Source organism: Felis catus, chromosome A3 (genome assembly GCF_018350175.1).
Source record: "Felis catus isolate Fca126 chromosome A3, F.catus_Fca126_mat1.0, whole genome shotgun sequence".
Taxonomy (NCBI): domain Eukaryota; kingdom Metazoa; phylum Chordata; class Mammalia; order Carnivora; family Felidae; genus Felis; species Felis catus.
Genome location: NC_058370.1, coordinates 81,805,733 through 81,830,807, shown reverse-complemented (window position 1 = coordinate 81,830,807; position 25,075 = coordinate 81,805,733). Strand labels below are relative to the sequence as shown.

General features: G+C 38.7%; 1 protein-coding gene and 1 long non-coding RNA gene across 5 annotated transcripts in view; one reads left to right on the top strand and one right to left on the bottom strand.

Moving 5' to 3' along the window:
• LOC111559823 overlaps positions 1 to 9,870 on the bottom strand; it is a 55,190-nt gene extending 45,320 nt beyond the window's left edge. For all 4 annotated transcript variants that reach the window (XR_006595612.1, XR_006595611.1, XR_006595613.1 and 1 more), the window contains exon 1: positions 9,617 to 9,870. This is a non-coding gene — a long non-coding RNA (uncharacterized LOC111559823). The remainder of the gene's footprint in view (positions 1 to 9,616) is intronic.
• A 245-nt stretch (positions 9,871 to 10,115) lies between these two features.
• The window catches only part of PELI1 (pellino E3 ubiquitin protein ligase 1), a 57,257-nt gene continuing 42,297 nt past the window's right edge, over positions 10,116 to 25,075 (top strand). Inside the window, exon 1 of the mRNA XM_023251712.2 lies at positions 10,116 to 10,248. The gene's annotated coding sequence lies outside the window, so the exon portion shown is untranslated. The remainder of the gene's footprint in view (positions 10,249 to 25,075) is intronic.

The window sequence follows — 25,075 nt, the reverse complement described above, 5'->3', positions numbered from 1 at the left end:
GTTTTTTAAAACAAATAAATAAAGGAGAGACTTAAGAGATAATAACAACCAATGGCATTTTTGGATCTCAAGTCTTAAAAACTGGATATTTGAGGTTATTAAAGAAATATTCAGAGGGATACTTTTAGGTGTGATGATTGTGCTATAGTTTTGTTTTTAAAATAAAGATACCCAGTTTTTATTTTTAAAAAACTTAAAAAAAAATTTTTTTTTGACAGAGAGAGAGAGACAGAGGGACAGAGACAGAGTGCAAACAGGGTAGGTGCAGAGAGGGAGAGAGAATCCAAAGCAGGCTCCAGGCTCTGAGCTGTCAGCAGAGAGCCCAATGCTGGGCTCGAACTCACAGACTGTGAGATCATGACCTGAGCCAAAGTCGGATGCTTAACTGACTGAGCCACCCAACTGCCCCAAAGATACCTGGTTTTTAAGAGAAACGTATGGATATACAGATAAAATTATATGGCACCTGGGATTTGTTTTGAAATAAATCAGTGGGTGTGGTGGAGGTAGAGACAAAACAAGGTTGTCCAGGGGTTGAAAATTCTTGAAGCTGGATGATGGGTACATGGGGTTTGTTAGACTATTCTCTGTTCTGTGTATTTTGAAATTTTCTATAATAAAAAGTGTTTAAATAATGCATTAAAAACATACTCCCATAAATTGAAAAACTCCAGGCTACTAAGTCTAGTCAAATGGATGAAACTGCGCTTTGCTAACGTGCAGTGCTGATTTTATCTGAGAAGAGACAGGCTGGGGGCAGGAGACCAGGCTGGTAACACTAGAAGGGGGCGTGTGGTGACTCAGGTTGGGAGGCTGGGAGTTTTGTACAGTGACACAGTGGGGTGGGGTTGTGAAGAAACTGATCTCTGAGAGGTTACTGTGGAGGCAGGACAAGCAGGAGACACAGATGCTTAAGGCAGGTTGTGAAACTGAATAGGGAAATTATTTGAGAAAATATTGAAGCAGTACCAGTTCAGGAGACCTAGTCGTGAGGACTCAATCCTGAAAAAGGCAGAACTAGGAAAATTCTATTGGAAGAGTCCAGGAGTCCTACATTCAGGTCATGAACTTGCCAACTTTAAATATGTTTGTTTACCCTAAACCCCCTCCACGACCTACCGTGGCTCCCCAGTATTCCCTAACCTTGCAACCAGAGCGTCTATACTACCATTCCAGAGATGGTAATGCTGAACAGTCAGTATATTTCTTTTTTTTTTAACTTAGACACTAGTGAAATAGTATTTTAGAAAGTCAGATATGTTTTTAAAGGTATTGGTAAAAGATTTTAGAAACCATTCTCAATTAAAAAAATAAATTAAAAAAAGAAACCATTCTCAAAAACAAATGAAAAATAGGCTCCTACAACATGGCAGGCTGAGCTAATTGGAGCCACATTTTCTGATACAAATAAATAGGCATCCTGGGTAAATACAACAACATAGCTGAGCTTGAGACAAATCAAAAATCCTTACTGCCAGAGTGGGGGAAAATGTTGTGTCAAGGGAAGGGGACTCAAAGTCAGAGACTTAAATATAGGCCTTAAGGGCCTGGGGCCAGGGCTTTAATGCCCATGTAGGGACAGGAGACGTGCACTTACACTGCAGTGCAGAGGTTAGAACTGGGGCCCCTGCTAACACCAGGACGTTCAAATAGCTGAAAGCCAATGTCCAAGCTTAAGGCAGTCAGGCAGGCAGGAGGAAATTCCTCCTTATTTGTGGAAGGGACAGCCTTTTTATTCTATTCGGTTTTTCAACTGATTGGATGAGGCCCACTCGCGTTAGGGAACAAGATCTGCTTTACTCAGTCTAGTGATTCAAATGTTAGTATCATCCAAAAACATCCTCACAGACACACCCAGAAAAATGTTGAACCAAATATCTGGCCCAGTCAAGTTGACACATAAAATTACCAGTCACGAGTACTTATCTCACAGTTGTGTCAAAGATTAAATGAGATAACATATAGCAGGATGCTTGGTACAACCAAGATCTTAATAATGCGATAAATGTTAACCATTGTTATCATTATTACTCTACTCATTCCCCCTGGGGGATCTTATCCACTCTCGGGTTCAGTGATGGGATGGATGAATCCTCAATATTTAACTCATGCCTACTGGATATCATCACATTCACTTCAAGCTCAGTTGTCCAAAATGAAATCCATTGTTCTCCACAAAGTTGCTTCTTCTCTTGTGTTCACTGTATTAATGATTAACCCCAAAGTATAATGTCCAGTTACACACCCAGAAACCTCAAAATTATCTTCCTCTCCTCTTTCTCTCATGTCCCACATCCGATCAGCAGTTAAGTCCTGTTCATTCGACCTCCTGAATGTCTTTGGCCTCTGCTCTTTTTCCGTTTCCCACAGCTACTTAGTTTGTCCATCACCTCTCACCTGAATTACTACATATTCTTTTAACTGGTCACCCTGCTCAAACACAAGTGTGATTTCTGTTAAAATTCTTTCAGCAGTTTCTCGTTCCCAAACTCCTTGGCATGGCATTCAAGGGCTTCTCTGATCTGATCCCAGAAAATTTACCCAACCTCATGATTCAGGGCGCCCACATCACATTCTATGATCTGGCCTGAATTCCTTGTAGTTCTCCAAGTGGGCTTGGAGAGCCCATGTTATTTCATGTTCCAATCTTTTCTTATAGTGCGAGCTCTACTAAAATGTCTTTGGTCACCTGGTGAGTACCTACTCATTTTTCAGGACTCAGCTCAACCACTATCTCCTCTTTGAGGTGTTTTCTGATTGTATTCTCGTGTAAAATTAATTATTCTCTTGTCTATATACCCACTGTTCCCTAAACATACTTCTAGAAAAGTGATTATAAAATTTTGTTGTACTTATCTATTCACTTGCCTATAAGCTTTTTGAGGGTTGCAAACATGACTAATCTTTACATACATAGCTTGCCACTATATGAATATTCAGAGAAAGAATTAATGCATGAAATTTGGGGTATAAAAATATAATTATTCCACAAGCAGATAAATCAATAGGGTGGAAACACAATCTGAATCTTCTCTCCATGAGTTTTCCACTTCTCGCATTATTTAGTAATTTTTTTAAGTTCCAAAATAACTGCTTGCATACATGTTGGTTAGCCTAATATTGAGAGTGTACAGACTGCATTCTTCGGTATGTAAGCATACTGCTTTAAAACATTAAAATTTTAACTAGCTTGTCTTTGACATTTTCCAAATATATCTAAAATGTCAGAGCCAGCATTTGGGGCCTACAAATCTTTTGAGTGAAAGCCCAGGCCTTCGAATTGTGTGCCATTCACAGGTTTAAAATAGGAACATGTTCCATGTTGACTGTGAGCTATTTGGGGACTTTGAGGACATTAAAAAGAGAATAATTTTATTTTAGGGAGGGTTATTGAAAGATAGCAGTTCTAAGAGATAAACTACATAATATATGAATATTGAAATGCAAACTCCTCTGCCTGCCCCCCCCCCAACATTATTACTTTCAAATCCGAGAGTTTCAATAAGACTTGAGTTTGCAGTTTGGGTCTTCCTGATTCCAAAGGGAAGTCTGCCTGCATTTTTAGTAAAAAAACAACTTTCAACACACATGGACTAATAGGATATAATTACTTGTCAGTACAAAATGTGAGAAATTGGGAGAAAATATGAAAAGATATGTTCAATTGCTACAGATGAAACATTTGCAATAAAAGGAGAAAAATACGCTTGCAACAGTTTCTTCAAGTCATAAGAAAAGATTGGTGTATCCAATTCCCTCTGCATCATTTACTAGCAAATTAGATAAATTGCATGATATTTTGGAGAAAGGTATCAATGTTGTGATTTTTTCCTTATATTCATATTCTAAGTGCCATTTTTATGTGTGTTTGGAAGGAGAGTAGAAACATAGTTTTAGTTGATTCTTACATAGTCAGATGGTGGATAAAAACGTTGGAATTTACTCAGCAAATTCCTAAGATCAAATTTTTTTTTAGCATTGAAGGGATCTAACAAAACCTAAGTTACTAGTCCCCCAGCATTCACTTTCTTACTGAAACGACTAGGTATTTGAATATACCAAATTTGAAAGTGCAGGTAAGCAACAAAAGGAGAGTTGCTTTGGTCAAAGAAATGTAGGTATTAGATATGTAGACTGAGGAGATGGTAATTGAAGGTGTGCTTGTTTTCTGTGACCAAAGTTTCACGAATTCAAAGGACTGCAGATTTTGAAGCACTATAAAAAAATATACAGTGAACACAATTTCAAAAAGAGATTCATGGATTTTCATGTATAAATGAATGCCACTTTGATTTGTACAAACCCCACAGTATGCCTAAATTGTGGTATCTTAACCTTATTATGGTGGGTGTTTCAAAGTAATATATATTGACTGAGCCTTTACTACATTCCAAGGACTTTACATGTATTTTCTCTTTCAAGAAAAACTGATTGAACTAACAGCAAGTGATGATCATACAAAAGATAAACTCTTCCCGGAATTTTAGTGACAAGTACATAAAATCCAGAATTATGTTGATGTTGCTGGCAATAAAACCAAATTTTGAGCAGTATGTGGTCTGCCTGATTCTGGGGACTATACTTTATTTCATGAAACTACTATAAGCATGTACATGACACAGAATACAAAATAACGCCTATAGGGTACCTGGGTGGCTCAGTCATCCAACTCTTGATTTCAGCCCACGTCATGATCTCATGGTTTCATCAGTTCAAGCCCCGCATTGGGCTCTGCACACTGACTGTACCCAGCCTGCTTGGGATTCCCCCTCTCTCCTTTCTTTGCTCCTCCCCTGCTCAGCCTCTCTGTCTCTCTAAACAAACTTTAATAACACCTATAAATAAGATAGAAGTTTATTTCTCTCTCACTTAAAAGAGGTCAAGAAAGGGGCACCTCTCAATCGGTTCGGACTCTTGACTTCGGCTCAGGTCATGATCTCACCAGTTCGTGAGATTGAGCCCCGTGTCAGGCTCTGTGCTGAAAGCAGGGAGCCTGCTTAGGATTCTCTCTCTTCCTCTTTCTCTCTCTGTCCCTCCTCCACTCTCTCTCTCTCTCTCTCTCAAAATAAATAAACTTAAAAGAAAAAAAAAAAACGAGGTCAAGAGATAGTCCAGTGTGTCAACTCCATGGTCATTGAGGACACAGATTTCATCTTTCTGTTTCTCCATTCAAGCATACTTTTTTAGGATTTCATTTATCTCCATTGTTGACTTATTAGCTATACATGTTTGTTTTCTTTCTGATGGGTGCTCTAAGATTTAAAATGTACATTTTTTAATTACAATGTACCTTCAAATAATAGTACATTTCACATATAATGTAAATTCTAACAATATAATTCTATTTTCCCCTTCCATCCTTTGAACTACTATTGTCAAGCATTTTACTTCTACATATGCTATGAACCCTATAAAACACTGTTATATATTTTAAGTAGTCAATTATCATTTTTAAAAATTTTTTAAAGGGGGGTAAAGCCTTTTATGTTTACTCGTATAGTTACCATTTCCAGAACTCTTCATTCTTTAGTATAAAATCCAAGCTTCCATATGTGTTTTGTTTTTTTGTTTTAATGCCGAAGAAGTTGCTTTAGCATTTTTTGTAGTGCAGTTCTGCTGGCAACATTCTCTCAGGTTTTGTGTTCTTTAGCTTTCATTGAAAAACATTTTTTTTTAATGTTTATTTACTTTTGAGAGAGAGAGAGCAGGGAAGGGGTAGAAAGAGAGGGAGACACAGAATCTGAAGCAGGTTCCAGGCTCTGAGCTGTCAGCACAGAGCCCAACGTGGGGCTCGAACCCATGGACCACGAGATCATGAGCTGAGCTGAAGTTGGATGCTTACCCTACTGAGCCACCCAGGCACCCCTTAGCTTTCATTTTTGAAAGATTTTTTCTCTAAATATAGGATTCTATATGACAGACTTTCTTTCAGCACTTTTTAAAATGCCTTTCATTGTCTTCTGACTTGCATAGTCTCTGATTAGAAGTTTATTGATTTTTGTCTTTGTTTCTCTATATATAATGTACCTTTCTTCCCAATGGCTGCTTTTAATATTTTCTTCTTATCACTAGTCTTCAACGATGTAATGATGATGTCTTTTGCAGTGGTTTTGTGAGTGTGTATAAATGTGTGTGTTTACCCTGCTTAGGGCTCATTGAACTTTTTGAGTCTCTGGGTTTGTAATTTTTATCAAAATTTTAGCTATATTACTTCAAATAATTTTTCTGTCACCCCTTCTCACCCTTCTCTCATCTGGAACTCTAGTTGCACAAAAATTAGAATTGTTGGTATTATCCTGCAGATCACTGAGAATCTTTTTTTCTTGTTTTTGTTCTTGTTTTTTTCTTGGTTTGCTTTTTACCTTGGCTGGATTCTACTGCTATGTCTTCAAGTTTACTAATCCTTTCATCTGAGTGTCTAATTGTTTGAGTGTTAATCCCATCCAGTGAAATTTTTATGCCCATAGAAATCCCATTTTTTTAAATATCTTTAATTTCTCTCTTTCAGCATATGGAGCATATTTATAATAACTTTTAATGTTGTTGATGGCTAATTCTACCAACTGTGTAATATCTGGCTTTGTTTGTGTCGATTGACTTTTATCCTGGTTACAGATTACATTTTTTTACTTCTTTGTATGTCCTAGTTCTCTTGCTAGCTCCCAGGCATTTTCAAGATCTTCCTTTTTACTCCTTAAGTGTTGATGCTCCCCAGGGTGCTATTACTGATTCCTCCTTTTCTGCTGTATATACTCCCTGTGGGCAATTTCATCTATTCTCATAATTTCAACTACCATCTATATGATGGTATATTCCAGTTATATCTTCTACTGTCCAGATCTCTCTAGAGCACTAGAGTCATACATATATAACTGCCTACTCCACTTCTCCACAGAGATGTCCAGAGTTGTCTCAAACTCAACATATCCAGAGTGAATTAATCAAATTCCCCCTCAAAAGCTGTTCAATCTCCTGCATTCCCTAACTCAGTGAATGGCATCACTAGCTCAGAAATCTGAGTCATCTTTCTCCTTCCTTGTCATACATATTGTTGTGCTCCCCCCCTCCCCGTCAGCCTCCGTTCTACTTTTTCTGGGCAATCACTTTAGTTTTCTTTGGGAGAGCCATACCTCCTCATCACAACTTTGGGGGAAACTGACTCCTTTGGATCTAGGGGCAGAGTATTTGTCTTTATCCTAAGATGATTAGCCTTATGCCATCCCCTGGCCATACATAGAAACATGAACCAATTCTTGAGGCTTTTGAGAAAGGTGTAAGATGTTTTCTCTCCTTTCTAAAAGAGTTTTCAAAAATTACTCCTTTTTCTTCTTTCCATATACCTGGATGGTGAAACTTAAAACCACAGGAATTTCTGGTCACTATCTTCTATGGTCAAAATAAAGCTAATACTGGGGCACCTGCATGGCTCCGTCAGTTAAGTGCCCAACTTCATCTCAGGTCATGATCTCAACAGTTTGTGAGTTTGAGCCCTGCATCGGGCACTGTGCTGACAGCTCAGAGCCTGGAGCCTGCTTTGGATTCTGTGTCTCCCTCTCTCTCTGCCCCTTCCCCACTCCTGCTTTGATAAAAAATATAAATAAAACTAATATTAAGGATGGAAAAGCAACAAAACAAGAGAGAAACATGTCCTTAATGGCATCATTTAACTGCTGAATCATTCAGCTCCATAGCCCACCTTTTCACTGGGCTTTCTATCTATACAGGTAATATCGGTTTATTGGTTAACCCAGTTAGAGTGAGTTTTTGCTGCTTGCAACCAAAAGCATCATAATTGATAACTCTCCTTCACCCTTCACCCCCAAACACAGGCAATTGCTCACTAGGTTCTATTAATTCTATCTCTTAAATAGTGTCTGATTACCCTTGAGTTCTGTCTCTTGAGACTGAAAATGTCTTAGTTCAGGCTCTCATCTTTTTTTAAATGCATAAAATTCATTTCTAAAATACATAGCTTAATCAACATTTCATCTGCTTACAATCCTGGCATGAGTTTCCATTGCTTCCAGAAAAGAGTTCACATTCCTTAGCATATTGTACAAGATTCTTCATGATCTAAGCTGTCTCCCTTACCTTTTCTGTGTCTCCTCTCACCACTCCCTCAACCCTATTCTACCAGCAATGCCGAACTCTTTGCTGAACCAAAACACTGTTTGGTCTCGTGCCTCTAGTGCTTTGCTCTTGTTGCCCTCCACCTCCACTCCTAAATGCTCCCACCCATTTCTCTCTTCCCCTTCCTCTACCAAAACACACAAACATACTAACTGGTAGGCATCTTCAAGTTCAAATGTTCTTGGAAGCATCTCCCGACCTTGCTTGAGTCTGGGGCAGCTGTGTATCAAAGCACCTGATGTGCTTTCCTGTTATGGTATTTGTCACAATGAGTCCATTTATTTACCTGTCTCCTCTCTGCACAGCAAGCACTTTGAAAACAAGGAATGTTTCCTTCACATTCTTGTATCTCCATTTCTAAGAATAAAGTGCCTGGGATGGAGTATACTCAGTAAATGTTTTTTGTTGCTGTTGTTTTTAAATTTTTTTTTAACGTTTATTTATCACTGAGAGACAGAGAGACACAAAGCATGAGCAGGGGAAGGGCCAAGAGAGGGAGAGACACAGAATCCAAAGCAGGCTCCAGGCTCTGAGCTGTCAGCACAGAGCCCGACACGGCGCTTGAACCCACAAACCGTGAGATCATGACCTGAGCTGAAGTCGGACGCTTAACCGACTGAGCCACCAGGCGCCCCAACTCAGTAAATGTTTTTTAAATGAGTACTTATGTGGTCTACAAACACAAGGATTTCTGATCTTGAGATTCTATTTGAAAACCTCAATTTTTCTTCCTCTACATGTGTTTCTGATTTATAAACATTAATCTTTCTCTTCCAGGGTATGGGTTTCTAGACAGGCAGAGAAGGAAACCAAAAGAGTTTGGGACAGGTTGCCTGTAGTTCTTCTGAGATCCAGTAACTGTGTACTGCCTTTCATCACCCTCCTCCACCACCTATTCACACCTGGGTGCCCTGTATGGGTGTAGACTTAGCTGACCAGCCCAACAGCATACTCAGACCTTGGTTCAGACTTTTGTTACTGCCAAATGAAAGTTTGCCAACATATGTAAAAAGTAAACCATTTTCAACTTCCCATATCTTTTGAATTTATGAATATTTCTTAAAAGTCATAGGCCTCAAAATAATCCAATCTGGATTATTTTACACCAAGCAAGTGAAATACACTAACCTTAATCCTGAACTTTTACCTTTGCTGGCCTTAAAGTTTGATGTGACTAATTAGGTGAAAACATTATGGGATTCTGACAGTGGATGTTCTTAACAGTTATCACTTAATTGTTCAGTTACTGGAAGCAACTACATCTCTACAAGTCTTAGGTAAAAAACAAACTTGAATTTAAGGCAGAGAGGACTCGTTTGAGGGAAGGGAGGGAAATGGGTATTTGTGACAGAAAATCAGGCAGGAGGGAAGACCGAAATATCGACAGGAAGTCAGACTTCAGTAGGCACTTGTGAGTGGTGAGGTTAGAAGTTGGGGGTGGAGCGAAGTAGGAAGGACTAGCTGAGGGCGGGGTCCCTAACAGCACCTTAAGACAAGAAGGCCCTTGTTCAGCCAGCAGCAGCAAAGAACACGTTCTCTTCCTCAGTGTGTCGGTGACCATAGTAACAGCAGGGGGCTGAGCCTCTCCCCGAGCATGCGCAGTGCAGTGAGAGCCGGGACGCTTCCTCAACCACGATGTATCCCTTTTTTCTTCAGTCGGAGAACTACAACTCCCAAGAGACCACTCGGCGCCGCGTCACCGCCTCCCGCTGTGGCCCTGCCTTGTCTCCTCCCCTCCAGCCCCGCCCTCCTGCTAGTCCCCTCCCCTCCCTCCGAGTGTGTGTCAGTGACCCAGAGCGGTGTGAGGCGGAGGGACCGTCGGGGGGCGCCGCCGCGGCCGCCGCCTCCACCAGCAGCACCAGCGGCGCCGCGCGTTCGGTTTTGCCTCGAGCCCTTCGGAAGCGCACCACAAAGCGGGCTCCGTGCCTCTCCCTCCGCCCGCGGCTCCTCAGCGCTCGGCTCCGCGGCCAACTTCCCTCGCGGGGCTTGGCCGGCTCGTGTAGAAGGCGGCGGCAGAACGCTGGGCTGTCTGCTCGCGCTCCTCGCGTACGCACACCTCTCACCCCCTCGCTCCGGGTCTCGGGGCCGTGCTGGATTGCGGCCACCAGCAATTGTCCGGTGAGTGCGGCCGCGGCGGGCCACGGAAGGGATGGTGGCGAGGCCAACGAGGGGTGCGGGCAAGGCGGGCGCGCAACTTCCTCGGCGGTTGCCGGGGGCGGCCGGCCGGCTCTCCCCGCCCGCCTGCGCGCCCCCGCGCTCGAGGCGGCCGGGAACGGAGTTTGCGGCTCCCGCATCCCGCGCCCTCGCCGGAGGAAGCGCCTTTGTCAGGAGCCGGCCCAGCGCGCCCTCCCCCTCCACCTCGGAGCCCCGCGCGCGGCGGCCAAGTCCGAGCCCCGCGCCCCGCGCGGGGCCGCCTGCTGCGGGAGGGGAGCTCCGCGGGGGCGGGAAGGAAGAGGGAAATGAAAGAGAAACAAAGGGGGCGGTGGGCTTTTCTTTTGTTTGTGCGAATCTGCTAACTTCTTTCTCCTTCCTTACATAACACAGACTTCCAAGTTAGTCATTCTTTTTATTGTTGTGATTATTGTCATCTTCTCTGCGTGTCTCTCGAATTTCCTTTCATCTCTGGATCTCAGAGCGTTTAAAAACACTAATTAATTACACCTTCGTGGTCCCCACGAAACAAGTTAATACGCCCGTATTCCTAAGTGGGTAAACTGAGGTCCGGAAGAGCTCTCTAATTGATGGATACTCTTCATCTTCCACCGCGCCTGGTGTCTGAAGACCTGAAAGCATTTATGAGTAAGAACTCGTTCTCCGATGCCCCGTGGAAAAGTTATAGATGCTCATTTTAGTTAAAGGTTAACTGAAGTCTAAAAGAAGTCTGGGTAATTGTTAGGTAGTTCAAACAATAATTCTTGCATAGTGTTTGAATCTTAAAACCTCAAAGGACTCTTGAAAAATGCTTTGAGTGTGGAAAATACTGTAAATCATAAACCCACCCCACCATCTACTTTTATTTTTGTACATGCAGGTCTTTTATGAGGCAAGAGTGCAGTGATGGGGGAGCAGGAGGACAGAGGGTTTTTCTTTCTTTTCTTTTCTTTTTTTTTTAATGTGAATTTGACAGATTTTAATCACTACACACGAGGAGATGTATCTTGGTTTTAACAGCATCAACAGCCTTCCCATCGTTTAATCATCAAACAGTATGTTAACAAATAATTGAGTGAGCATTTTACCCATAAAGGTACTCGATGTGCAAAGAACTGAAGCTCTAAGTGTATGAAAAGGTCATCTGTTTGTTTTGGTTCAAAGCTGTGTACTTTTCCTTCTCTGCAAAAATGTTATTTTGTTTTCATAGCAGCTGATCTTTTGTTTCAGAACTGGCTTTGTCTTTTTCTACTTTGAATATGTATTATAACTGAGGAGAGATGTAAGGTGTTTGTTTTTTAATTTGAATTGTAGTGTGAATTTAAATTTTTGAATTGTGGAGAAGGTTTAGTTTCTTCAGTTCTTCTGCTTGAGCTTATGATGTTTTCTTTAAAACAGGAAATGTTTTCTCAAAGTGATCAAATTTACATCGCAAAACATTGTCTTTATTGTACAAATAGATCATATGAATTCCTTTTGTTTTTTTTTATTCACACCAACAGCCTCTTCTGGAAGAGAATGCTTAATTCTGAGGACAAGTTTATTTTTGGTAGTTGAACCAAACTGGATGGTACCAAAAATTTAAGTGAAGCATCATTTCTACTATTTATTTCTTGAGATGAATAATGATCAGAACTGTAGTGAATACTTTTACCTATTACTGTTGAATTTAATTTTTTGTGATACAGTTGCCCCCAGATTTTAGATCCTGGGGGTTCCATCAGAAAAAGAAAGTGAGACGTTTGTTTTTTTGATTTTTCTCCCAAATCCTCTAACCTGTCCCCATCCTGTGGGATGTTTAAAGAGATCTTCAGTTGAAAGCAAATGATTGGAAGTAGAACAGTTAAATGTACGGAAAAGTTGCATGTAGTGGAGTGGTTTTAATGCCTCATCTAATAAATTGACACTTTAAAGAGAAAACGTTCACTCGGGTTTTCATTAATGTTTTAGAGGTGCTGTAATGCAATAATAGTAGTACTTATTGACTTGAAAAAAAGCTAGAAATTGTGCCTTAGTGACAGATTTGGGGGGAAGGGGAAGAATCTGTGCTCTCTTTAAAATTGTCATCTCAGGGACCTTGCAGTTGGTTACGATGAACTTTTTTCTGTAGCTTTTACAAAGCAAATTTACCAGAGGCGTTTGTACTTTAAAGGAAGCTACTAACAGGACCTCTTGGCTCAACCAGTGGAGTCCAAAGGCAGAAGTTAGTGTCGACTGGCCAAGGCTGGCACTGCGGGTTTCCTGATATCTTTGGGACCCCTTAAAGAAATGGCAGAAAAGTACAGGGCAGGGAACTGAGTCTGGTACTGCCAGATGCTACACAGGCACGTTTCAAGGGGAAGCCTCCGTACATTGCTCTTTGACGTCGTTTCAGCTTCTTTTCAGGTTGTCGTAATGTCACTTGTACGTTCAGAGTCTTGTCATTTAGAATGTGCCACATTAATACTGTCCGGTGGGTCAGATGATAAGGACTTTCTATGCCAATTCTGCTTTGTGAACAACTGGTTGCACACAGAAACTTCTGGAGCTAATAAAGATTTTAAGCCCAAACTTAGAATTGAAAACTATCTTTTTTTTTCTTTTTAATGTCTATTTATTTATTTTTGAGAGAGAGAGAGAGAGAGAGAGAGAGAGAGAGAGAGAGAGAGCACATGCAGGGGAGAGGCAGAGAGAGAATCCCAAGCAGTATCTGTGCCCCAGCACAGAGCCCAAAGCTGGGCTCAAACCCATGAACCAAGAGATCGTGACCTGAGCCAAAATCAGGAGTCAGATGGTTAACTTACTGAGCCACCCAGGTGCCCTGAAAACTATCTTTCTAACATTCTCACACACATACATCTTGCCATTGCACATCAGTATAAAGCTATCCTAGTATTTATGAAATCAGAAAGGCTTGTATGGATTATTTTATTACATATATTTTAGCTATGCAGTGTATATTAAAATTTCAAAACGTCAGGTATACGATGGCATTAAGATGGTTGGTTCCAGGACTTTCTTTGGAAAAAATCATGTTATTCCAAAAGTTACGTTTATGTCTTTTCATTGAAGAGAATAAAACAAATTTAAAAGCCAGTTGAAAGAAGGAAGAAGGAAATCAACAGAAAGAAACCTGATGAAGATGTTTTTAAAAAGTACAATATAAAAGATTCCTGGCATTATATAAGGGACAAAATTCTAGCTAAAGTCTATAAACAGTGAATTCCACTTAGCAGTTTCTGTTTATAGATTTCTAAGCCATCTTTTCCAGATTTCCTCTAAATATGTTACACAAGGAAAGTAAATAGAAATCATTCTTTCAAGGGATTTGGGTTGTTGGAGATTTTTTTTTACACATGTGGTAGTGGGGGAGGAGGCGGTCATTGTTTTTCTTTAAGTTTAGCCTCTGCCAGAGAAGATTTTCCCCACGCTAATGTATGGAAATCTCAGAACAAGAAATATTGGTCACTGAAAGAACTAGATATAATTTCAAGTTATGCCACTAGCTTTTTCTTACATTATCTTGAAAGACCACTTCTTTTTCTTTCCAGAGGTTGAAAATAATTGTTTAACATGTTACCCTTAGTAGGTCCTACATAATTTTTGTTGTTATTGCTGCATTACTTTGCAAGTAATAAAGAGAAAGTACAAGATTTCTTGAGTGAGGGGTGCCTGAGTGGCTCAGTCGGTTAAGCATCCGACTTCAGCTCGTGATCTCATAGTTCCTGAGTTTGAACCCCATGTTGGGTTCTGTGCTGACAGCTCAGAGCCTGGAACCTGCTTTGGATTCTGTGTCTCCCTCTCTCTACCCCTCTCTACAAAGCTCACGCTTTGTCTCTGTCTCTGCAAAATAAATAAACATTGAAAAAAAAAAAAGATTTCTTGAGTGAACATCGGGGAATTTCTGATTTTTTTTTTCTTTTTAAATAGAAATAAGTAATCAAAACATATGAACATCTGATTGGAGCCTTTCAATTACCATAGCTTCCTTCAGAAATAAAGTTGAGGAAGAGAGATTTGTTAGGTAATTTAAGAGAAATGAATTGTAAGTAAGTCTAAGAAGATGTGATTATTTTTTCAGAACGTATACATGATGTTTTAGAATTTTTTTTGCCACAATAAACTGTTTCAGAGAAGTAGAATTTTACATAGTACTACTTGCATTACCTCTGTAAGACTTTTATACACCTCAAAATACCGTTTACAGAAAAATAGAATATGTTGTTGTTGCCTGTAAATGAGAAAATTCTGACATTTGTTATTCCCCAGTTAATCTTGACCATTCCTGTAGTTTTAAAAAAAAGTTCCAAATTCAATACACATGTAATCTACTTCCTTTTCAAAGAATTTATTACTGATTTTTCTTCTATAATGAACCTCTTGGGATGTTGCTAATTCTAAAAATATGTATTACCCCTAGTTTCCCACCATCTTCTGCGGTTTCTTTTTGTATCATTTTTTGGCTGCAATATGCTCTCTCCCCTAAATTGTCTAAAATAAGCTAAGAAATGTTTACACATACTTGACAAGAAATACAGTCATTTATTATGCTAAACTTCAGCTAAATTTCAACATGCAGGGGCCATTGAATCTGTTTTGGAGATGGAAGTACACTTATTTTGAAAGGAGGGAGGTAAAGCAGGGACAGCAAATAGATTTCACCTTGGGTACCAAATCTGATTGCTTGGTGGTGGCTCCCTGGACTATATTGAGAAAACTGGGAGTCCTAGTTCAGACTCAACAGGAAAGAGTGCTGTGATTAGCATTTCTGCTATTGGGTGGGCAGTGGACTTTTGGCACGAACGCCAAATATTCATTCACTAAGTATTTATTGGTTGTCTTTTATGGGTCAGGCACTGGTCTAGATGCTGATACCATTCACGCAAATTAAAATTAAAAGCTCTGAGACACAGGCAATAAAATAAATAAAAAATTTCATGTTTTAAGGATAAATGAACTCATTTCCTCAAGAAATAAATGAGAAATAAGAAAGGGAGAGGAAGCTCTAAGATTTAAAAGAGACTTCAGAGACATATCCACTAAATGCAGTATATGGACCTTAGTTAGATCCTGCTTTGAGCAAGCGAACTGTAAAAAGGTATTTATGAAAAATAGGGGAAGTTTGGACTTTGAATATTTGATTAAAAGGAATTGTTAATTTTTGTAGGTGTGATAATGTATTCTGGGTTTTAAACAAGCGGCCTTAACTTTTAGGGATCTAGTGTATTTATTAATTAAAATATCATGTCTGGATTTTTGCTCCAAAATAATTTGGAGGGGAGAGGAGCATTGATGAAACAAGATTGGCCATGTGTTGAGAGTTGTTGAAGGTAGATGATGGATACCTGAGATTTCTCATATTCTCTCTACTTTTGTGTATGTTTGAAAATTTCTGTAATGAACAGTGTTACACACACACACACACACACACACACACACACACACACACGGGAGAAGATAGAGAAGGGGAAAAGGGACCAGGTGGGATGTGAGTATGGGATGGGAGGAGCATGGCAGAACACACCTCATTGAGAAAGACCTGAGGTAGCTGAGGGGGAGTAAGCCTTGCAGATAATCCTGGACCAGGCGGAGGCACAGAGAAGGGCATGTACCTTGGCCCTGAGGTAGAGGATCTTGACTGTGCAAGAAACTACAGGACGACCAGTGTGGCTGGGTTAGAATGAGAGAGTAGCCGGAGATAGGGTCAGAAAGGTAAAGGGAGGGGCCAGGAGACCAGATTGTGTGGGGCCTGGTTAATTATCTATCCTTGCTTTAAAGTAAGGACATTTATTTTATACTTACCTAAAATATGTCTGCTTTAGTCACCCTGGGAGCTATCTATACACTTACTTCAATGATACTAGTATTACTCAAAATATTTTTGGAACTACTTTTTTTTTATTTTGGTAATTGCCTTTTAAGCCAGTTTAAGAGCCACACATGAAAATAGCTTAGTACTATATATTTGCCCCGTGTTTTTAGGGGAAAAGGAGGTATAAGGACATGATATTTCATTTATCAGATATGACTCAGAGAGGACAGAAAGAAAGAAAGACGGAAAGAAAATAAGAAATAACTTCAGGCTATTTCTAAAATTCAGATCCTCTTTAAGAAGGCAATTATGGTTTCTTAAAAATCAGGTCTACCCATAGACTGAAAAGGAGTTTCAATAATATTGTGGACAATTGTAGCATCATTTGGAATAAGGATCTAACCTCTGAGAGTGACTGATATGGAAGAGACTATTACACTCATTTAGATATTTGTGTTTTGTCTGGTGCATTGAAACACATACGTGTACATACACACAAGATTATACATACTTCTTAATAATTAACCACTCAAAACAGTCACTGCAGATAAGTTTCTGTGTCAGGCATTTAAGACTGAAGAGATGGCATTTATAATGTAATGAAGTTGTATAACTTTCTTGTTGCTATGGCATACACTAGGAGAATTGAAAGACCAGCACACATTTAGTGTTAGAGACTAATCTGGCTCTCAAGTCTTATATTCATGCTTCATTTCTCAGATTAATAGTTGCTTCCAGAACATAATGATTTCCCATAAAGAACTGTATTTAAATCTGTATTGTTACAGAAAAATTGAACCCATCCTTCAAACGTTTGAAAGACTCCCTCAAAAAAACCCTGCATGAATATGGACTTTAAAAATCTTCTACTGATAGGACAATATACATGTAGGGATTTCTAGTTTTGAATGATTTGACACTAAATGATTTAAAATGATAAATGATTTTCATTTTTTCTAGGAATAAGTTTTCCAAACTGAGAAACTAAACTTATTTCAATGATTTTTACTTTATGGATAACATTGAATAATAAAGAAAACCATTTTTTTTTTTAGTTAACTATGCATAATAGGAGGGTACAATATTTTCTTCTGTATCTTTAACCAATAGTATATAGGATTTAATGGGATTAAGTAGAATTTGAGAATTTTTTAATATATAGTAAATTCCAGGGGTGACTGGCTGGCTCAGTCAGTAGAGCATGCAGCTCTCAATCTCAAGCCTGTGAGTTTGAGCCCCACATTGGTGTAGAGATTACTTGAAAAAAAATGTTTTCATAAAATAAAATAAATTGCATAAAGTGACCACTAAGAATATAAGTACATAACAGTATAAGGAATACTTTAACAAAACTCCCTGTTTTGAACATTTTTCAGAAAATTCTTTAATTTCTATTTGGTTTTTTTTTTTACATTTTTTTTAACATTTATTTATTTTTGAGACGGAGTATGAACGGGGGAGGGTCACAGAGAGGGAGACACAGAATCTGAAACAGGCTCCAGGCTCTGAGATGTCAGCACAGAGCCCGACGTGGGGCTTGAACTCACAGACCGCGAAATCATGACCTGAGCCGAAGTCGGCCGCTTAACCGACTGAGCCACCCAGGCACCCCAGAAAATTCTTTAATTTCTTTAACTCACTCATTGGTCCTCTTGGTGTATATATATGTGTATATGTACATATAGGTAGATAGCCAGAACGTTTCTTCATATACTGTATATTACTACTAAGATTGAGATGGTAGGCTGGATTATTTAATGTATTTTTTTTGGTTTGTTTACTTATTTATTTTGAGAGAGCAAGCATGAGTAGGGCAGGGGCGGAGAGAAAGAACCCCAAGGAGGCTCCACGCCATCAGCACAGAGCCGGATGCGGGGCTTGATCTCACAAATGGTGAGATAATGATCTGAGCTGAAATCAAGATTTGATCGCTTAACTGATGGAGCCACCCAGGCACCCCTGTTTAATATAGTTTAAACACTAACCTGTTAGCATGAACACAGAGCCCATGTTTAATTCTTGGGCTTTCCATTAATTTTGAAGGTATTTCCAAGCTATCTTTGATTCATCTGTAAAATACAATAAAATAATAATAGTTTTTTCATGAAGGACTTTGAAATTCTGTGATGGGACCATACTGATGTGTGGCTCATTTTAGAAATAGCTTTCAGTCTGTTGGTTTGTTGGTAGGATTATGAGTCAGTGTTTCATTTCCATTTTTGTGAAATAAATAACTTATGATGGACAAGGAAGAGAAAGGGGGAGGGGAAGGGAAGGAAGGAAAGAAAAAATCATCTCTCACAAAATAGTAAACGTGACCATGGATAATTCTTGTAACTTGGATCTACTTAATAGATAAGATGTATAAATTAAGTAGAAAATAGTAATAATAATATAGCTTCCATTTCAAGAAAAAAAGTTGCTTTGTAAAAGGTACGTCTTAAATTTCATGGTGGCTTAAACTTTGTGACCATGATAAAGCCTGTACTTATTTTGGGAAATAATGATAATGATGAATTGATAATATTAATAATGATGATGATGCTAATTAACAGTAAGGAAGAATTATTTGAAAATTCAGTCTATTACTTAAGCTCTGTAGATTTTTGCAGCATCAGCTTCCAGGGTTTTTTCAACTTGTGCTTTGCAAGATACGTGTATTCCATATTTCTGCCTCTCTCACTTCACCTCTCTCTTACTTTCATCTCTTCCTCACTTTGTCACTGGCTTTGTTTATCTTTCTTTACTTGCTTTAGTGCCCATTGTTCTTCTGTCATGTTTTCTACACATCTGCCATTTTTATACTTAAAAGTGGGCTTGGAATGAATTCAGGGTCTTCACAAATATAAAAGGAGTACTTTTATATACTTCAAAAGGAGTAACAAATATAACATTCATGACAAATATAACACTCATCCTCTTTTTGTCTTACCTATTTAGCTTCTTTTTAACTTTCCTTTCTCCCTTTTTGTGTGTGGGTGTGTTACAGTGGAGAGATGGTATATTCCATCAGCGAGGCACTAATAGATAACTGTGTGACACAGAGGATATAGCATTTTTTGAAATGAATAATGTAGGAAACAGTAGTAAAGTCATTGGTTTGAGAGCTTCATGAGTTAATTCTGCATCCATCCAGAACCTATACCTAAACTAGCAAAATTTGATAGAATTACTAGCCTAGTGGAATTTCAAGTGCTGTTTTCAGCTCTTGGTGTATGTTGTCTTTTCCAAAAACCTCAATCAGGGATTTCATCATCATTGTAATAATAGTTAATCATAAATGGCTTTGGAGAAAACTGTCTGAACTTAAGTTAAGATGCTTTTTGACAGTTAAGAGGAAAAGATAGAAAAATCAGTAATGTGGTAAACAAGTTAATAACTTCCCTGTCCTTTCGTGGAATGAATTATAAGGTGATTGGCCCTGATTTGTTGCCAGTTTTTAAATGCTCATTGTAGTTTCAACATATCAGTTGGCTTAATCTTTAGAAGGCACCATTAACTTTATTTTTTTAACAAGTGAAAACAATTGGAGGTGCTTTGCTGGTTCCTCAAAACCTTAGTGTTGGATTCCTGGTTCTTGGCAGATAATATCCACAGTACCTCATGTTCTTCTGGGTTATGCCAAGTTTAATGAGCTACATGTACTGGAAGCACTAAAAGCTGATTTTCTTTAATTTTAGATTACAGTTAACATAATGGATTTTCCTTTGAATTGTTTCTCACTACTATTCTTTAAATTTACCAAAGGACCAAAACTTCCAAATTACAAAACTAGTTACGTTTATCATTCATGAGAAAATGTGTGTTGATGTGGGTTTCTTTTATAAAGTAGTGGTTGCTTCTGATTAGAAACCACAGTCATATAGACAAGCTTCATGTATCTGAAAGCTTTTTAAATTTACTTAACTGCTTTACTGTAATTTTCATTAAAGTGGGATGATTCAAGCCTTGAACTAAGTTTTTTCAGTTCACCAAAGGAGCAGTGAATTTTGAGTTAGTGTCTTAAACTCTTCATCCTAGAGCGTATCTGTTACTTCAGTGACACCAGACCTTTTTTTATAATTCATCACTGATACTTAGTAAACAAAAAGAAAATCACATTTTGCTAAAGCTTCTTGGTTATGCCTCTTTTAGAAATTGTATGCCAGTTAATTTGCATGTAGTTCAGCACTTAAAGACCAGTCTTTAAAGTCTTCAGCCAGGATTTGCCTCCTGAAGCTCTTTAAAATGGCTTCCAAAAAAGGATTTGCTAGATGTCAGAACTGAGTAGGATGTTAATGATTCAATATGCCCCCTCATTCTCCTCCTACTTCTTAAATTGAAAGCTCCTTCATAGCATCTAGGTGCCCTGAGTCATCATGGCTAAACTCTAAAGAAAAAGTGTCACATGGAAAAACTCACCATGAAGTAAAATTGTCAGAAAACAATCTGAGTCAGAGATCCTTCATTGATCACAGTGATACAACCTAGAGCTTGTGGACTTCATTTAAATCTCTGAATGTACTTGCATGTAAGTCTTTGTTACAGGACTTGAAATTATGAGGACTTGTTTGTTCTCAGTTAATTTTTAATTGGTTTGATTTTTCCTATTATATTTAAAGGATTTTATATTGAATAAATGTATCAGAGAGGAACAGCAGGAGGATTCAGGATAAAAAGCACTATATCAGAAGCTAAGAGACTTAGAGTTCTGGTCCGTTTATTTAGTATGCATCTCATATATTTAATTTAACCTCTCTGGGCTTTAGTTTCCTCATCTTTACAAGGTCAGCAGCTTGCCCTATGATTGCCCTCTTTGGAGCCAGTCCATGGTAGATATAGCTAATAGCTGACCCCATCCCAGCTTCATACTCCCTTTTTGGTGCTGCACTGTCAGCAGCTGTATAGTTGGCATTCTAGATGAAGTCTGTCACCTCAACCTTATAAAGTCCCTTCCATTTCCATGATTCCATGAGTTTAAATGACTTGCCAACAGACAGTCTGTCTCTTTCTGAGTCTTTACTGTTTTTTCACATTGGACATTCAGAATTGAAACTTACTCTGTGAATTAAGAATTCTATGTAGTCAGAGATGACATGTTAATGTTTTGTGTAATTCCATAGACTGAATGTTTGCGTCCCCCCAAAATTCACGTGTTGAAACCTAATCCCTAATATGATGGTATTTGGAGGTAGGACCTTCGGGGAAGGGATAGGTCATGAGGACAGAGCCCTCATGAATGAGATTAGTGACCATAAGACTCCAGTGAGATCCCTCACTCCTTCTGTAAGTGTGAGGACACAGTGAAAAGATGACCATCTAGGAAGCAAGCCCTCACCTGACACCGAATCTGCCAGTGTTGATCTGGGACTTCTCAGTCTCCAGGACTGTGAGGAATAAATCTCTGTTGTTTATAAACCATCCAGTCTGTAGTATCCTGTTCAAACAGCCCCAGTGGGCTAAGACATTGTGATGTTAAAAACAAATACTGGAGAAAATTCATGGGAACACTTAAAATCCCTAGTGGAGTGGAAACATTCAGAGTGGTTAGTGATGGCTTGATTTAAACTCCTTTCAACTCCTAAATGTTTCTATGGCAAAGCTTCAGGTTAGTGAGGTTCAAAGTGATGTGTCTGTTTGAAGGGCACATAGTGAAGCAGGATGAATGCTAGACTGAGAGGGAAGTGTTCTAGCTCTGCAAACTTAGAAGTTTGACACTAACCTGGTTAGTGTCTTCGTGTAATGGTTTCAGACCATTCCTTCTCAAACATTAATGCATTACGCAGATTATCTGGGGGTCATATTGAGATACATATTCTGATTCTCTAAGTCTGGATGAGCCTTTGAAATTCTATGTTTTTAACAGGCTCCCAAGTGTGTTAACTGCTGTGTACCGTGGAACATGTTTTATAAACGTGTTATGATGGTTTGAGGTTCTTCTGCCCAGGTCTTCAAATCTTAACTCCACTTCTTTTTCTCTGACTCTTTCACATGAAATTTCATTAAACCTATTTTTGAAGCCTCATTTTTCTAGGCTTATTCCCTATTTTCTTAGTTTGATAGTTCGTTTAGGTTTGCTTTTTCTCTCTTCCCAGAACCAACTTCATAGGCGGTCATTCAAGTTAGAGGTAAGGTAGTACATTGAAAGAGGCTTTGATTTAAAGAAAACTGGATTTAAGTCCTACCACTGATTAGCAGCTTTGCTGCCTTGGACAGTTGACTTAGTTTACTTAACCTCTCAAAGTTTTGAATGCCTTCTTACAGAGTTGTTGAAAGGAATAGAAATAATATATAAAGCCCTCAGCACAATGCCAAGTGTGATGTAGGTGATCAAAAATTGGAAGCTGTTTTTATTCTTACTAGCATCTTGATTTGTAGAAGTGGAAAAACAGAAGAAAAGATCTGTCCCCAACCCAGGACCTCCCTGCCGTGTGCCACATTTAAATTTTCAACTGCCTGCTAGACATATTAATCCAAATTCTTCAAACTTGCCATTGTCAGAAAGATCTCTTTATTATTTTTTCCCTATCTGTTCTGCCTCCTTCAGTCCGGATGGAACTTAATGTTTCACTCTCCACGTGCCCAAGCCAGGAACTTGTCAGTTCCGCCTTGGTGTCTCAGGTACTGCTTTTCTCTATCCTCATTTCCACATTCCCTTTGCCTGGTTCTTTATCCTCTTTCACCTGGGCTCTTTGTATCTGATCTTGTTGATTCTAGACTCCTCGTGTTTTTCACATCCTCCATAGTGCTTTCAAAGTTACTTCCCTAAAAATTCTTTTTTTTTTAATTTTTACAACCAGTATTTCTTAAATCCTTAATATGTAGAAGGCTGTTGCAGGCATTGAGTGTATGGTGAGAGAACAGAATGAGACAGCTCCTGATGAAAGTCACAGATTAGGAAGGGCAATAGATATTAAAAACAAGTAAATATATAAGTAAATACAGAACAGAGTGCTAAGAGACAATGACAGAAGGGGACCTGTGTTATATTGTATATTGGGTGGTCAGAGAATGCTTTCTAAGGAATTAACATTTAAGCTTTTATCTCCAGAATGAGGAGTCAGCTAGGTAAAGAGCAGGACAGTGCTGTTCCAGGCTGAGGGTACAGCATGTGTAAAGACCTCGAGTAGGTTTTTAAAAGTGAAATGATAGGACATGGTGATAGACAGTATATGGAAGATGAGGGAGAAGGAGTTATTAAGGACTTCCAGGTTTCTGGTAAGAGCAATTACTGGGTTAATAGTGGTGCCATTTACTGAAATAAATTAGGGATAGGATAGGTGAGAGCAGGGGGTAGAATCATGAGTCTAGTTTGGCAAGTTTGAGAGTCAGAAAAAAACAAATATGATTATGTCAGTCTATTCTGGTTCTCCATTTCCTAAAAATCTAGTCCAAATTCTATCTTATAAAGTCCTTAAATAGTTGACCCTTATCTACCTCTAGCTTCTCCCTCACTTCCCTTTATTACTGTGCATAAACCATAATGAAATTCTCATTGTTCTCAAAACAGTTTTGAACCTTTACATATGTTACTGCCTGAAATAAACCTCTCTGGCTGAGGCCTTTTTGCCCTTCAAATCCTATCTTGAATATTACTGTTCTATAGAATTTTCTCCAACTTTTCCATGTTTAGGTTAGGGTCTTGGGCCTTTTTACTGCCATTTGGTTAACATTTGGTAATACGTCTTTTATAGCATTGATCACATTGTATTAGAATTTCTCTTTTGACATACCTGGACACATTTCATTAAATCATGAGTTATGTGGATCCAGAGATCTAAGCTTGTTGTTTTTGTGTTCCTGGGATCTAGTGCATAGCAGCTGCTCAGAAAGTGAATGACTGGATATTGTTCTTATATAAAGCAGTCTAATCCTACCCCTAAACTAGGATGAGTATTCTTTGTTTCCATGAGGCCCTGAGACTACTTTTACCATATTACATTGATGTTAAATTGTTTTACATCATTTCTTAAGGACAAAAACCGAGTCTTGGTTTTCCTTGTTTACATGGTGCCCATTACTGTGCTTAACATGCAGGAAAATTCCAGTAGGCTATAGTTTCATATTGTGGAATATTTCATCAATACAGCCTTCCTTGGATGGGCATTATGGGAGCTGGAGGTAGGAAGAAGGGAGACTCAATGTAATGATCAACATACATCAAATATTAGTTTGCTGTTCCTGATAAAAAGATATATAACTGTATTTAATAAAATCCTGTTATTCTTTTGAAATACCTCTGGAGGTCACTTACTGTCTCCATATTGCTAAATTTAGTGATACTTTCTTCAGTATTTAGTTACTTGACCTCTCAGCAACATTTGACATTGTTGATTGCTTCCTACTTTTTGAAGCATTCTTCTTCACTTCCAGGACATCATACACCATACACCAGCACCTTGATGCTGTTGCTTTTTAAAATCGCTTTCAGGAACTGCTGTTATTCTTTCAGATTCCTAAATTTTTGAACTCCTCAGTGCTTCTCTAGACTTTCTTCTCAAACTCTGTACTCATTCCCTAGGTAATTTCATCTGTATGTTGAAGATTTCCAGGTTTATATTTCCAGCCCAAGCTCCAGACTTGTATATATAATTGCTTCTTACTCTCCATGGATATCTGAAAGTTACCTCAGATTGCCATGCTCAAAGTCAAACTTACAGAAGCCTCAAGAGTACCTGGCTACAAAAGTTCTTGAAGAGTTATTTACTACCCTTCATAGAAATTAATTTCCACTGTTGTCTGCCTCACCCCAGTTTTCTTTTGCAGAAGGTAGTTTCTATACTAAAGTAAATATTTTAAACTAATTGACAATATAAATATTCAAGTAAATAGAAATTAACTGTCAAAAAACTATAACAATAAATCTTTATTGAGCTGTTGCTATGTGCTAGACACTTTTGAAAACAACCCTTTGAGGTGGGTGATGGTATGTTATTGAAAGGTAATAGACTATAATGCTTATTTGTAAGTATCGACTCTTAACCAAGACTTCTCAGGTTCCCATTCCAGATGCCAGCCTTACCA